This window comes from Plecotus auritus (genome assembly GCF_963455305.1).
Source record: "Plecotus auritus genome assembly, chromosome: 3".
NCBI lineage: Eukaryota > Metazoa > Chordata > Mammalia > Chiroptera > Vespertilionidae > Plecotus > Plecotus auritus.
Genome location: NC_137772.1, coordinates 41,223,051 through 41,236,505, shown reverse-complemented (window position 1 = coordinate 41,236,505; position 13,455 = coordinate 41,223,051). Strand labels below are relative to the sequence as shown.

The 13,455-nt window shown below is 39.0% G+C and overlaps 1 pseudogene across 1 annotated transcript; it reads right to left on the bottom strand.

The window, feature by feature from the left end:
- Positions 1 to 5,398: 5,398 nt before the first annotated feature.
- On the bottom strand, positions 5,399 to 10,006 carry LOC308244026 (lupus La protein homolog; annotated as a pseudogene). Its single transcript has 4 exons — positions 9,680 to 10,006; positions 9,478 to 9,534; positions 8,423 to 9,212; positions 5,399 to 5,404 (listed from the first exon to the last, which is right to left on the bottom strand). The product of its transcript is annotated as a lupus La protein homolog (transcript).
- Between the last annotated feature and the right edge of the window lie 3,449 nt (positions 10,007 to 13,455).

Genomic DNA, 13,455 nt, shown 5'->3' with positions numbered 1-13,455 from the left:
CCTGCACACCTCCTACTGGGGATGTGCCCGCAACCAAGGTACATGCCCTTGACCAGAATCGAACCTGGGACCTTTCAGTCCACAGGCCAAAGCTCCATCCACTGAGCCAAACCGGTTAGGGATATAAGAGTTACTTTTGTCTCTCTGATATAGGACCTCTACTAAATGTGCCTCCTCTTCTCACTATACCTCTGATCTTACCTTTGACTCTTAATCTTCTTAAGACAAAAAGAGATGAGAAAAGAGGAACTCAAAAAAAGTGCACCAAGGGCAAAAATTGTCCTCTAAGACCCATACAGAGTGGGCCCACCCTTCCCTCTTCCAGGCAAGAGACTACTTGAAGCTATTTTCAGAGTTGGAGGCCTTTCCACATGGAGACCAGGTTTTAAGCATCTCTGATCACAGTTAAGCTAAACCACTAGCACCATAGCTCTTTGTCCTTGACCTTGACTCTATTGCATGACACTGCTCCCCAGATGTGTCTGCATGTGGCCTTCAGCTCTTTTCTACTCTTAGCATGTGCCTTTGCATGGATCATGTGGACATCCTTGTCCTGTAGGATTAGTCCCATCTACTTTAGGGAGGATCACCGTTTGAGCTCAGAATAAAAAAAACAAAAAGCTTTTCACTTCAGTTTTCTTTCTTCATTTTCCAAATACAGATGCTATGTAAGTCTATTTCTTGAGATTATTTTGTTAGGCAAGGGAAAAGTAGGACAAAAATATTTGAAGAAAACTCATGCACATACTCTCCCCACCCCCTCAATCACTTGCTATGTTTTTTTTTATACCTTTACCTGGCTCTAATGGCAAATTCAATAAAAAAGGAGCTGATCTATTTGCTTTTACTTTTAACAGAGCCATTGAATTTTTCACATTAGAGCCATTCTAAAACACCCAGTCATTATTTGTTTAAAGAGAAAATTAGAGGCAACATTTTTATTTAAAAGTTAAAGTCCTTGTGGGATCAAATTGGAAAACCAAGTTTCCTTCATTTTTGGCCCACCTCCTTTCTTCCTTTAGGGTTTTTATTCTAGTTGCCATCTCATCTTCTTGCTTAATCCCCAGCCTCCATATGCAATCCATTTTTCTGAACTTTTAATTAGCAGTTCAAGATTTGGAACTGGCCCTCGTCCTTACTGCTATTCACAGCAGGTTGAAGAAAATGAAAGTAATAAAGGGATTCAAATTCCTACGGGCTTGCAGTTTGCAGAGCAGACCTCTTGCTTCCCATTAATATGGGAGCAAGATGGATATTGATAGAACAGTTGACAAATTCTTTAAAAGTATCTTTACGATCTCCATTACCTGAATAATTAAGATATGTTATCACTATTAAATCTTAGTTTCTATCAGAATTTCTTATGTTAGCTTTTAACCAACAAGGCCACAGCTTTTGACATAAAGTCATGAAAATGAATGAGGAGACCACAGAGGACAGTCCCAATGTGACTGATGTTGTAGAGTGGACAGAAGAGAGAAACTATGCTGGGTTCTATTTATTTTTTCAAGTCTCTAAGCTGTATGGCATCTTAGTAGAAATGACCCATTTTTTTTTCTTGATTCTCCAAACTGAGGTTCATACCTTACCAAATGGCTCACATATTTTCCATCTGATATTGGAGTATCTCTAATACAATATTTGTATTAGAGGGAATTGAGAATTAACTAAGGGTGAGTGTGTGTGTGTGTGTACACAAATAAAACCTAGTTAAATTCTCACAACTACTTAGAAAGTATCGTTATCCTCCTTTTATGGAAGCAAAAAAAAAGGAGGTCAGAGGAGTGATATAATTTGTTTGACATCTTACAGTAAGTGACAAAGCTGGGTTTTGCACTAGGGTTCTTCACTTGGAAAGCTGATGCCCTTTTCAACTATATCATGCTATTCACTTGGTTGTAAAAACAATGATTATTAATCAATCTCTTACCCCACCCTTTTCACTCAAACAACTTCTGGCTGACAATAGTTGTCCAGCAGTTTTTAATTCCATTTTTTCGTTTTTTTCTTTCTCCTATCTGGACAATTTTCTTTGCTGAAAGCATTCGCAGACTATCAAAATTCCCTAAACAATTCAAATCAGTTTCGTGTATGAGCAGAATATAGAATCTGTCATAATGTTGTCCATCCCCAAAATTATGTTTTTATACACTATGTTTTTCAAATTGGGGCCAATCAACTTGTCATTCATTGAAATGTTTTTAGCACAGATTATGCTGACACATGGGGATGCATATGTCACATTTAGAGGAAAAGTTTTAAAATATGATGATTCAATTGGCATTGATTCATGGTTAACCAAAGACAAGGTTATTTAGATGCATTGAGTGTGGTGCTTTTGCATCACTCAGCTACTTGTGATTTTCCCCAGGCTTTTAGAAAATTCTCTTACAAGGATATAAAAAACAAAATTGCATCCTTCTAATAAAGCAGAAAAAAATGATTAATATACTATAGAGAAATGTTACCATATTCAATGGTACCAAAGTCAGTTTATGAAGTTTCACCTTACACTGTGTCTGAAGTTCTATAGTGGGTTTCTACCATGTGAAGCTGGGCAAGGAGCTCCTTGATTGAGGGTCCCTTTATGTAAGATGCAGGGTAACTGGTTATTTTTCTTGGAAATAAGACTCATGCCAGTTGGAGGGCAGCAGAGGGGTACTGAGAATTGAACTTCACCACCATGTTTCTCATTCTGGAGAAGTCCAAGCTATGGCTGTAGGAAGTACATCAAGCTGGGAAGAGCACCATACCAGGGTATCATATCTCAGCCAATGAGTGTCTGCCGAAGTCCAAACTTGTACAGCCAACAGCCTTCTCAACATCTCCTCTTACGTGGACAGCTTACACTCCACTTGTCTGGAACTGACCCTCTGTTTCTCCTCCCACACCTGTCCACATAGTTTCATTTCCTTCGTGCTTGGCAATACCATGCTTCCAGTTGCTCAGGACAAAAACTTTAGGACTATCCCTAATTCCTTTTCTTTTACACCACATACCCAAACCCTCAGCATATTCTGTTGGCTTTGTCTCCACCATACACCCAGATCCTAGTCACTTCTCACCACCTCCATTGCCAACACCTTGGTCCAAGCCACCATTATCTCAAATCTAGATGACTACAGTAGCCTATTGGCTTTCCTGTTCTATCCTTGTCCTGGACAGACTGTTATCAATCTAGCAGCCTTGTGAAACCCAAGAGAAAATAATGTTTCTCCTCTTTCAAAACCCTCTACTGGCTCCTCATCTCCCTGAGTAAAGCCAGTCCTTCCGAGGACCTGCCTGGCTCCACAGCCTGTTCCCCCTCTGGGATCTGTTGCAGTTATCTCCCTCATCCCTCCACTCTAATAGCAATGCCTTCCTTGTTCTTCATCTCAGCCACCAAACCTGCTCAACATTGGTCTGGGTCTGGACTTGTTACCAGCGTTCCATCAAGTGTCCTCATCCAGTGTCTTTTGAGGTTCCAAAAATCATCTCCACACCTACTGGAGAAAGGATAACCAATCCATTCAATTAATCAATGAGACAAATCAGTTTTGTTTCCAAAGTATGTGTCTAATGGGTTCTCTTTTCATCATTTTCACTGCAAATGATCTCTACTCCATGCCCACCATAAAAAAAAAATTTCTGCCTGGACTAATGCCTTCCAGTTCTGTATTGTCTTTTCTCTCTGCCTGGATGTGTCTCCCAGAGATATTCATATGGCTAATTCCCACACCTCTTTCAAGTCTGCACTCAAATGTTTCCCTCTCAAGGAGAACTATCTTGACCATCTATTTAAAATTACAAAAACAAAATTTTAAAAATAAAATAAAATTATAAACTATATATTTTTCTGCTAGAATGTAAACTTCATAAAAGCAGACAACATTGTCTTTTAAAAAACAAACAATGAAAGAAACAAACAAAAATCCTGATGTATTCTAAGAACTTGGAACAGTGCCTGGCAATAGTAGGCACTCATTGTATAGTAATTTAAGTAGTGAATAAGCTGGAAAGTGTTAATTCCTGACCAGGATTTGACATTGTAAGACTTTGGGCAAGACACTTCAATCTCCTGAAGTCTGATTTTTCCCCCCCCTACACATATGGAGAGACTGGGGTCTGCAACTGCTACTTCATGACTTTAAAGTGACTCTCACAAAAACATTCCAAAAAATAGACCTGATTATGATGTAATGTGATTAAAGGGCAGACGCTGCAGAGGTCATGGATGGCACAGTGGGCTCATGCTCAGCCCAGGAACTGCCCTGGCTGTCAGCCCACACACTCAGTATTGCTCCTCTGAAAAATTATCACTGCAGTCTTGTTAAATTCTAACTTAGGGCCAATGTATAGCTGTAGTCTGAATGAAGCAGAAAAACATGCACCATGGAAGGACTAGGCAGCTGCGAGGCTTATATCCTCTTGGTAAAAAGCCATTGCTATGGAAACTCCACGTTGCTTTACATGTGTAGCATTATGAGAGTGACTGGCCAGAATAATATATAGCTAGATCCTTGAAATATTGAAAATCATACCTCATTTTATTATGGGTTTTCTGATCCAACCTTTTGTTAATGATGTGATTGTGCTGTGAAGTTCAAAAATATTGTTACCTGGGTTTTAAAAATTTTAAATAAGTTCCTCATTAAAAATGCTAGCATCAGAATCACTCGCTATCTCCTCTGATGATTTGTAATTAGAACAGATTCACTGGTGCATAGAATTGTAAGAATCCTATTTTAAAGAGTTCTTTTTCATGCTAAGTGAGTTTTCTACCTTTATGCATGTGTTCCATGCCGTTTTTTGTCCCAATTAAAGTATACAATAAAAAGCTACTTGCAAAGTAGTAGATATTCAGCCACAAATATAAGACTTTTTTTTCTAGAGAGGAGAGAAATTATTTTTACTCATTCATTTTGCTAATTCATTTAAACAACTATTTAGGAGACATCTACTATGTGCCAAATCCTATATTAAAGGGTGAAGAAACAGTAGCCTGCAATTCCCTCTAGCCCTCCCCTTATTCATGGACTGTGCAGTCAAGTGGGAGAGAGATAAATTAAACAAATAATTAAACACAGTTTAGTTATAATTGCACTAACTGTTACTAAGGAAGAATAGGACACTGGACAGTAGGAGACTTAGGCTGGTCAGGGGAGAGGTTGTAAAACCCTTCCAAGGTACGTGCCCCTTCACCTGGGACCTGAAGGACTCATCCAGGTCAGGACAGAGGTGGGGGCTTGTGGGAGTGATGAACATTCAGGGGGACGGGAGAGCATGTGTGAAGATCCTGGGGAGAAGAGGAATTAAAAGAGGAGCAACACCCATGGGGCATCACAGCAAGAAGGAGACGGGCAATAAACTGGAGAGTGCAGACCATGCAGGACCTTGTAAGCTGTGTGAAGAATCTGGATTATTTCTGGAGTAAGAAAAAGGCATCAAGCAGGAGAATTACACGATTTTATTCATTTTAAAAAGATCACTCTGGGTGATGAGTGGAGACTGAGCTGGAGATAGGGTGAGGATGGATGGATGGATGCATGCATCTGCACTAGTCTACACATGAAGAATATTTTTGGTGGTGGTGGTTTTGGGCAGTGAAGATGAGGAAAAGAGAGCCCATTGGACACATATTTTGGGAGTAGAACTGAAGAGTCTCGTCATTGGGTGGACTGGATGTGTGGCTTATGCTTTCTCCAGAAGGCGCTGCCACTAGTTTTGGAGCAGGTTCAAAGGACACTAGATGAGGACACATGGTGGGGCTTCAGTAACACTCAGACCAAAGATGATGGCTTTAGCATCCAGAGCTGGGTGGTCCCAGTGACAAAGGCCTCAGGGATCTGATTCCATCACTTCTTGATGTCCAATTCACAATGCGGTGTTTATGCATCCCTGCTTCTAACTGCCAACCTCAGATTTCACTTCTCTGGCGGTTTCTTAAGAGTGGTATTCAGTATGTGTGTGGGAAAAGGGCTGATTCTCTTCTGTTGCCTAAGAATAGATCCCTAGATCTGATGAGATTGTCTATTTCTTGAGTCAGTTTTGGTAATTTGTGTGTTTCTAGGCATTTTGTCTAGGTTATTTTAATTTGTTGGCATGTAATTGTTTATAGTATTCTCTTACACTCTTTTTAATTTCTGTAAGTTCAGTAATGTCCCAGTTTCTTTATGATTTTACTTATTTTCATCTTCTCCCTTTTTTTCTTAGTCTGGCTAAAGGTTTTGTTGATCTTTTAAAAAACCAACTTTCAATTTCCTTGATTTTCTCTATTGTTTCTCTATGTCCTAGGTTGTTTATCCCTACTCTAATATTTATTATTTCCTTCCTTCTTCTGGCTTTCTTTTTCCTAGTTGTTTAAGATGGCAAGTCAGATTATTTTTTGAGATCTTTCTTCTTTTTTAATGTAGGTGTTTACAGGTATAAATTTTCTCCGAGTACCTCTTTTACTACATCCCATAAGTTTTTTTTTTTTTTAATGTATATTTTTTTATTTTAAATGCACAATGCAGTGGCTTTCAGTACATTTGCAATGCTGTGCAATCATCACCACTCTACATTTCTAGAACTTGTTCATCACCCCAAATAGATGTGGAAATCACTGAGTCACAGGCCAATTCATCCCATAAGTTTTTGTATGGTGTTTTTTTCAGTTTCCTTTGTATCAACATATTTTCTAATTTTCTTAGTGATTTCTTTTTTTGACCCATTAATTTTTTAAAAGAGTATTTTTAAATTTTCACATATTTTTAATTTTTCAGTTTTCTTCTGTTATTTATTTCTGGCTTTATTCCATTATGGTTAGAGAAGATACTTTAATGATTTCAATTGTTTTTAATTCATTGGTTAAAGACATGGTATGTCCTGGGAATTTTCCATGTACATGTGAGAAAAATGTGCGTTCTGGTGCTGTTGGTCAGTGTTCTGTACATGGCTGCTAAGCCTAGTTGGTTTGTAGTGTTGTTAAAGTTCTCTAATTCCTTATTTATCTTTTGTCTATATTTTTTATCTATTATATCCATTATTGAAAGTGGAGTTTATTGAAATCTCCATCTATTATTGTAGAACTGTTATTTCTCCCTTTAATTTGGTCTATGTTTGCTTCATATATTTTGGGGCTCTTTTGTTTGGTGTGTAGATACATATAATTGTTATATATTTTTGATGAGTTGACCCTTTTATCAATATATAATGTCCTTTGTTTTTAACTTAAAATATATTTTATCTGATGTTCACACAGACATCCCTAATCTCTTTTGGTTACTATTGGCGTGGAATATCTTTTCTATCCATATACTTTCAACTGATTTGTGTCTTTGGGTCTAAAAAAATAATCTCTTGTAAGTAGCATGTAGTTGGGTCATCTCTGACTTTTAACTGGTGAGTTTAATATAGGTTTTTAACAGCTATAAGTTTTCTCTTTCTTTACATATGGTTTGTTTTTATTTTCATTTGTCTCAAGGTATTTTTCTATTTTTTTTTTTAGTGATTTCTTTTTTGACCCATTGGTTCAAACTGATGAGTAGGACTTGCTTATGCCATTTTGCTATTTGTTTTATTTAGTTCTTATATCTTTTTTCCTCCTCATTTCCTCCAAAAGTGCATTCTTTTTTTTTTAATTTCTAGTGAAAAATTTTGGCTCTCTTAATTTTTTTCTGTATATTTTAAAATCTATTTTTAATGGTTACCATGGAAATGAAATTATAGTTAATATCTTAAATTAATGCCATCTAGTTTGAATTGATACCAACTTAGCATTAATAATATACACTAACTCTACTCCTATCCAGCTCTGTACCTCCCTTGATGTTATTGTCACAAATTTCATCTTTATACATTATGTGCCCCTTAATATAAATTTATAATTATTGTTTTATACAATTGGGTTTTAAATCTTAATGGAAACTAAAGAGTTATAGACTAAAACTATAATAATGATAGCTTTTACCAGTGTCATTTTTTTATTAATTTTTTTTTAATTGCCATGTTCAAATTTTCCTTGAGATGTTGGGCATATTTGGGTCACATCAGCTGTCAGGCTTCAGTTCATAGTGAGTACATATGGAGTCAGCAGTATATTGGGGTCAACATTCATACATTAATACAGAATGTGGAAAGCTCTGCTTTTAGGTACCTACACCCACAATTTTTGCCCTGGCTTTACCCAGATTATTTTTTGCTCTTTTTATATGGTATATATTTTATTAGTTTATACTAATACATTCTCATATTACAAAGGCAATTTAGTATACGAATCTTCCATTTGATATTTGAATAATCTGAAATCACTTAGAACTGTACATTAAAAATCCTCATTTGGACAATAAAGACAAGTAAAGAACAAAAAATTTTCCATCTTACAGGTGGACATTGAAGTAGACCTAATTTGGTGTTCTTTTTAAAAGCTTAATTAAAATGAATACAATTTTTTTTTTTTTACCAAACTGGTGGTCTCTGGCACCATTTTCTGCTGTTTTGATGCAGGTTCTTCTTTGGTCTGCTTCTTTTCTTGCTCTTTGTCTGGTCCAGATGCACCATTTTCATCCCACTATCAATTGAGATTTCCCCCCTGAAACTGTACTTTTCCTTTAGCAGGCCCAGTCAGGGCAGCTTTATTTCCCTTTCCTTTTCCTTTAAATCTGCAATTTTTTAAACTTATATTTGTTTAGGGATTCCTGGTGATCTATGATTTTTTTCAATGCTTTTTTTCCCCCATATCTTCATCTAGTACTTCCCATATCACTTGTTTGTTCCATAATTGTAGCTTCCATTATTTCCATCATTGGCTTTATCCAGTGCTTTCTTAGCTTTTTCTTTAAATAGAATTATTTCTTCTTTTGCTCCTCTGACAAGGTCTATACATTTTATTTCACCATGATTTGAGGAAAGGATGTGCATCTGGGTGCCATAAAAATTTCAGCAAGCAGCTTATTTTTTCTTCTTCAGACTTCATTTCAGCATTTTCTGCTAACTTTTATTTTTCTCCTTGCTCATTTAGCTCGAAAATTCAGCTTCCACTTTACTTTGCTTCCTTCATGTTTTTTTTTTTCCCCCACAGTAATCTTTCTTGAAAAATATTAGCAGATCTGTGTCTTTGTACTTTTGTCCAGGGATCTCCACAGCTTTTTAGCAGATTCAGTGCTATTAAACACAGCAAATATTGATTCCTCAAATGCTTTGTGCAGTGTTCTTCTCATCTGAATATTTAGTATATGACCTTTATCTTCTAACTATTCTTTTTTTAAATCCTTTTTTTAAAAAAAGATTTTCTTTTTAAAAAATGTATATTTTTATTAATTTCAGAGAGGAAGGGAGGGGGAGAGAGTGAGATAGAAACATTAATGAGGAGAAAGAATCATTGATAGTTGGCCTCCTGCACACCCCCTACTGGGGATGAAGCCCGCAACCCGGGCTGTGCCCTAACTGGGAATCCAACCATGACCTCCTGATTCATAAGTTGATGCTCTACCACTGAGCCACAGAGGCTGCTCTAACTATTCTCTTAGGCCATCAAGGGTTGCATCAGTAGGGAAGCCTTTAAAATAAACAGGTCTGTATTTTACACCATTTTTATTTATTTACTTTTCCCCCCTTTTTTTGTTGAATTTATTGGGGGTGACACTGGTAAACAAAATTATACAGCTTTCAGGCACACAACTCTACTGTTTTGTGTGTTTTCCATTCCAAGTCAAGTTACGGGGAATTTCCATCATTTTTATACTCAGTCACGTCAGGGAGGCATCTGTTTGGAGATCTTCTGATTTTAGTTTTATCTTCACTTATTTCTATGAGTTCTGCCTTTGATTTGCTCAATGATCCTACTATTACATTAAAGTGTGTTGTTAGACGGTTTAACCTATTGAATTTTATCATTATTTCCAAAGGTATCCAGCCTTCATCCATTTTGATTTGTTCCTTTAAAAACTTGTCCCATGGCAAATTGAAGCCACCAAAGTAATAGTCAATTTGATGAAAGATTTTGGCCTCCAGAGCAGCCATTTTTTTCATCACTATTTTTGGCCATCGTGGCTATCTTTTTTTAAAAAATATATATTTTTTATTGATTTTGTTAGGGGCAAAAATAGAATACTGGAGACTAGCTATGGTTATGGTAAATATTAATCATGCTCTATTAACCATGAGTGGCTTGTGTTGGTTAAAGAAGGGACATTCTGACCTGGCTGGGAGTAGTATGCCCCCAGCACCTGGGAGTCAACTTTGGACCTAGGAATCAACCTTGGAACCATTCTCATTCAAGAATTGTCTATTATCATGAAAAGATTAACAACCTTGTTGCCTAAACAATGGAGTCCCACCCCAGCCTCCTACTTCCCCATGCCTATAAACTCTCCTTCCCCATGTAATCCTTGTCCTACCCTATATAAGCAGCTGGGGGGCTGCAGAGCAGATTTTTGTGGATGACCTGCTGCTCTCCCATACTGCCAGCAGTACTGGAATAAACGCTCATATATGATTCAACACTGTCTCTGCTTAATTGGCTTAAGTACTGACAGGCAATAGAGACCCTTTGATTGTCTGGTTACAATTTCAGAAAGGAAGGGAAAGGAAGGGAGAGAAACATCAATTATGAGAGAGAATCATTGATTGGCTGCCACCTGCATGCCCCACACTGGGGATTGAGCCTGCAAACCAGGCATGTGCCCTGACCGGGAATTGAACTGTGAGCTCCTGGTTCATAGGTTGATGCTCAGCCACTGAGCCTTGCTGGCCAGGCAGTCGTGGCTATCTTTAAGGTCTCAGTCCTGCAGAGCTGGGCGACAGGATCACTAAGAACGACTGACTGCAGTGTCTCACCTTCCCCCAGATTCAATGAAAGAAAAAAGAGATTTGTGGTTTTATCTTTTATTTCTTCTCTTTATTTCCATCCCATTTTCTTTTTCATTTTTGTTCCTCTCCCACTCTCTCCAGGAAGAGTAGACATGTAGTTCTGCACCTGTGAGTGAAGGAGGTATCTACGACTTTCCATTGAATTCTCCCTGTTTTGAGTCCAATGCCTCATCTCTGTATTTTGCTGTCCCGAGCATGTCTAAGTGAGGGGACTCTGTAGAGACTTAGTGGTTAGTCTGCCACTCCTCCACTTGTATTCTGAGCCATGGTTTTCCTAACTTTGGTCCATCAGTTACTGAGCCTACATCTGCTTCCAGAGCACAAACATTATTGAAATCTCTTGTCAACTGGCATCCTCTATCATAATAATTTTATGCTGTCAGTTCTTGTTTCAATAATGCTGTGTAATAAACAACCATTCTATTTCCCAGTGATATAACACAACCAACTCCTTCCGCCCCCGCCGCACCTCCGCCCCATGGATCAATTGGTCAGTGGTAGAAGTTCCTAAAATTGTGTTCCAATTATTTTATTCCTTTAACATATTTTAAATGGTCCTCTTTCAAATGTTTCTTTTGCCTTTTTTACTGTGATTATATTTTGCAGATAATCCATTGAAAACTAATTTTAAACAAATGTACTCAAGCCTATTTATGTTGTCATTCAGTGACCTTGTTTTTGAACCAGGTGTAGCAGAATAACTGGATGCAATAACATCTGTGGCCACTATTGCAGAATTACCCTTTCTAGTCCATTTAAAAAAATTCTAATGAAGTCACACACACACACACACACACACACACACACACACACACACAGCTAAATCAGTAGGTTTCATCCTACCCACATATGAGGTTATTGGCAAAATTTTGCTGTGTAAATAAGAACCCTTTAGCCCTCTTTCAGATGGCTTATTTTCCTGGATGGCTTGAGGGCTGGAGAATGTCAATTTAAACTGCCAAAGGTATAGCTGAGATACTCCAGGCAAAATTGAGAAGTAGTTCTTCCCCATCTGTACTTACCTGAGGCATGCAGTGTCTCATGCTCCTCTCTTCTGAACCCCCACTGTTCTGAGGGAGGAAATGTTATCATGGTGAAGGTCTCAATGATGGATGGAACATTGTTAGCCCTCCTAGGATTCTGCATTTTGGCAGGAATCAGGACCTTAAGCTGAAGAAGTGAGATAACATCATTATTGGGACCAGCCAAGGTAGAAGGACAGATAAAGCAGATGACCTTTCCAAACACTATCATGTTCAGGGAACAGTCAGAGATATTGTCAGTCTTTCTTGACTCTGTGTATTGATTTCACTTTTCAAGTTTTTAAAGTTGATTTTACCTTTTTTATAATCTCATTTCTTGATGTCTTAACAGAAACTTACATGCTATCTTGGCTAGAAAAAGAGGTCCTGTATTGTTTTCCATAAATAATTCAATGGTGGCAGTGAACATTAGGCATTTGGCTGAGAATTGTACCTGTGGGTTGTATTTTCAAGTTACTGCTTTAGTTGTCTAGGTCTAGTTCATTGTTTGCCTAGCTTGCTTTTTTTAGCTTTGATTTGTGGGCTTCAGATAATTTATGTACCTTGGAAATATTTATTTATAATTGATATTTTCCCACTTCCCACTGAGTAACATACAGTAAAAGATTAAATTATAATAATACTTTAAAAATAAAAGTCAGGGAGAAACCAAGATGGCAGCATAGGTAAGCACCTAAACTACTGCCTCGCACAACAATTTCAAAACTACAACTAAAAGACAGAACGGACACCATCCAGAACCACAGGAAAGCTGGCTGAGTGAAAATTCTACAACTAGAAGGAAAGAGAAAAGCTCACAGAGAATTGGAGGTACGGCAAAGGGTCTTTGTGCGCGCAGAGAGGAAGGGCGGCTGAGAGCCTGGCTGACTTTCTCTGGCGGAAGGGGGAAGGAAGTCCCCGATCGCACTGAACCCCAGTTCTGACTGCACTGAACCCCAGTTCCGGGCGAGCCCCTGGGGACCCACGCTCTTACGGGGGGAGTCTGGACTCTCGGGCGGAGACTCGGGAGCCGGGGAAGGCGGAGGACTGAAAGCGTGCGCGTGCCAGTGTGCACAAAGGCTGTGGAGGTTGCCACAGGCTTTCCCTAGTGGAAGGGAGTCGGAGGCTCCTGACTGCACTGGGCCCCAGTTCTGACTGCACTGAACCCCGGTTCCAGGAGAGCCCCTGGGGACCTATGCTCTTGTGGGGGGAATCTGGATTCTCGGGCGGAGACTCGGGAGCCGGGGAAGGCGGAGGACTGAAAGCGCGCGCGTGCCAGTGTGCACAAAGGCTGCGGAGGTTGCCACAGGCTTTCCCTAGTGGAAGGGAGTCAGAGGCTCCTGACTGCACTGAGCCACAGTTCTGACTGCAGTGAACCCCAGTTCCAGGCGAGCCCCTGGGGACCCACGCTCTTGTGGGGGGAGTCTGGACTCTCGGGCGGAGACTCGGAAAGCCGGGAAGGCAGACGTCTGAAGGCACGCACATGCGCGCAAGGGCAAGGCTGACAGGAAGCCAAGACTGAGACTCCACCCCATCCAAGCTGAGCACTGAGGCTATTGCAATTTGGCAAGTCTAATCCTATAAGGCTGTCTCCAGCACCGAA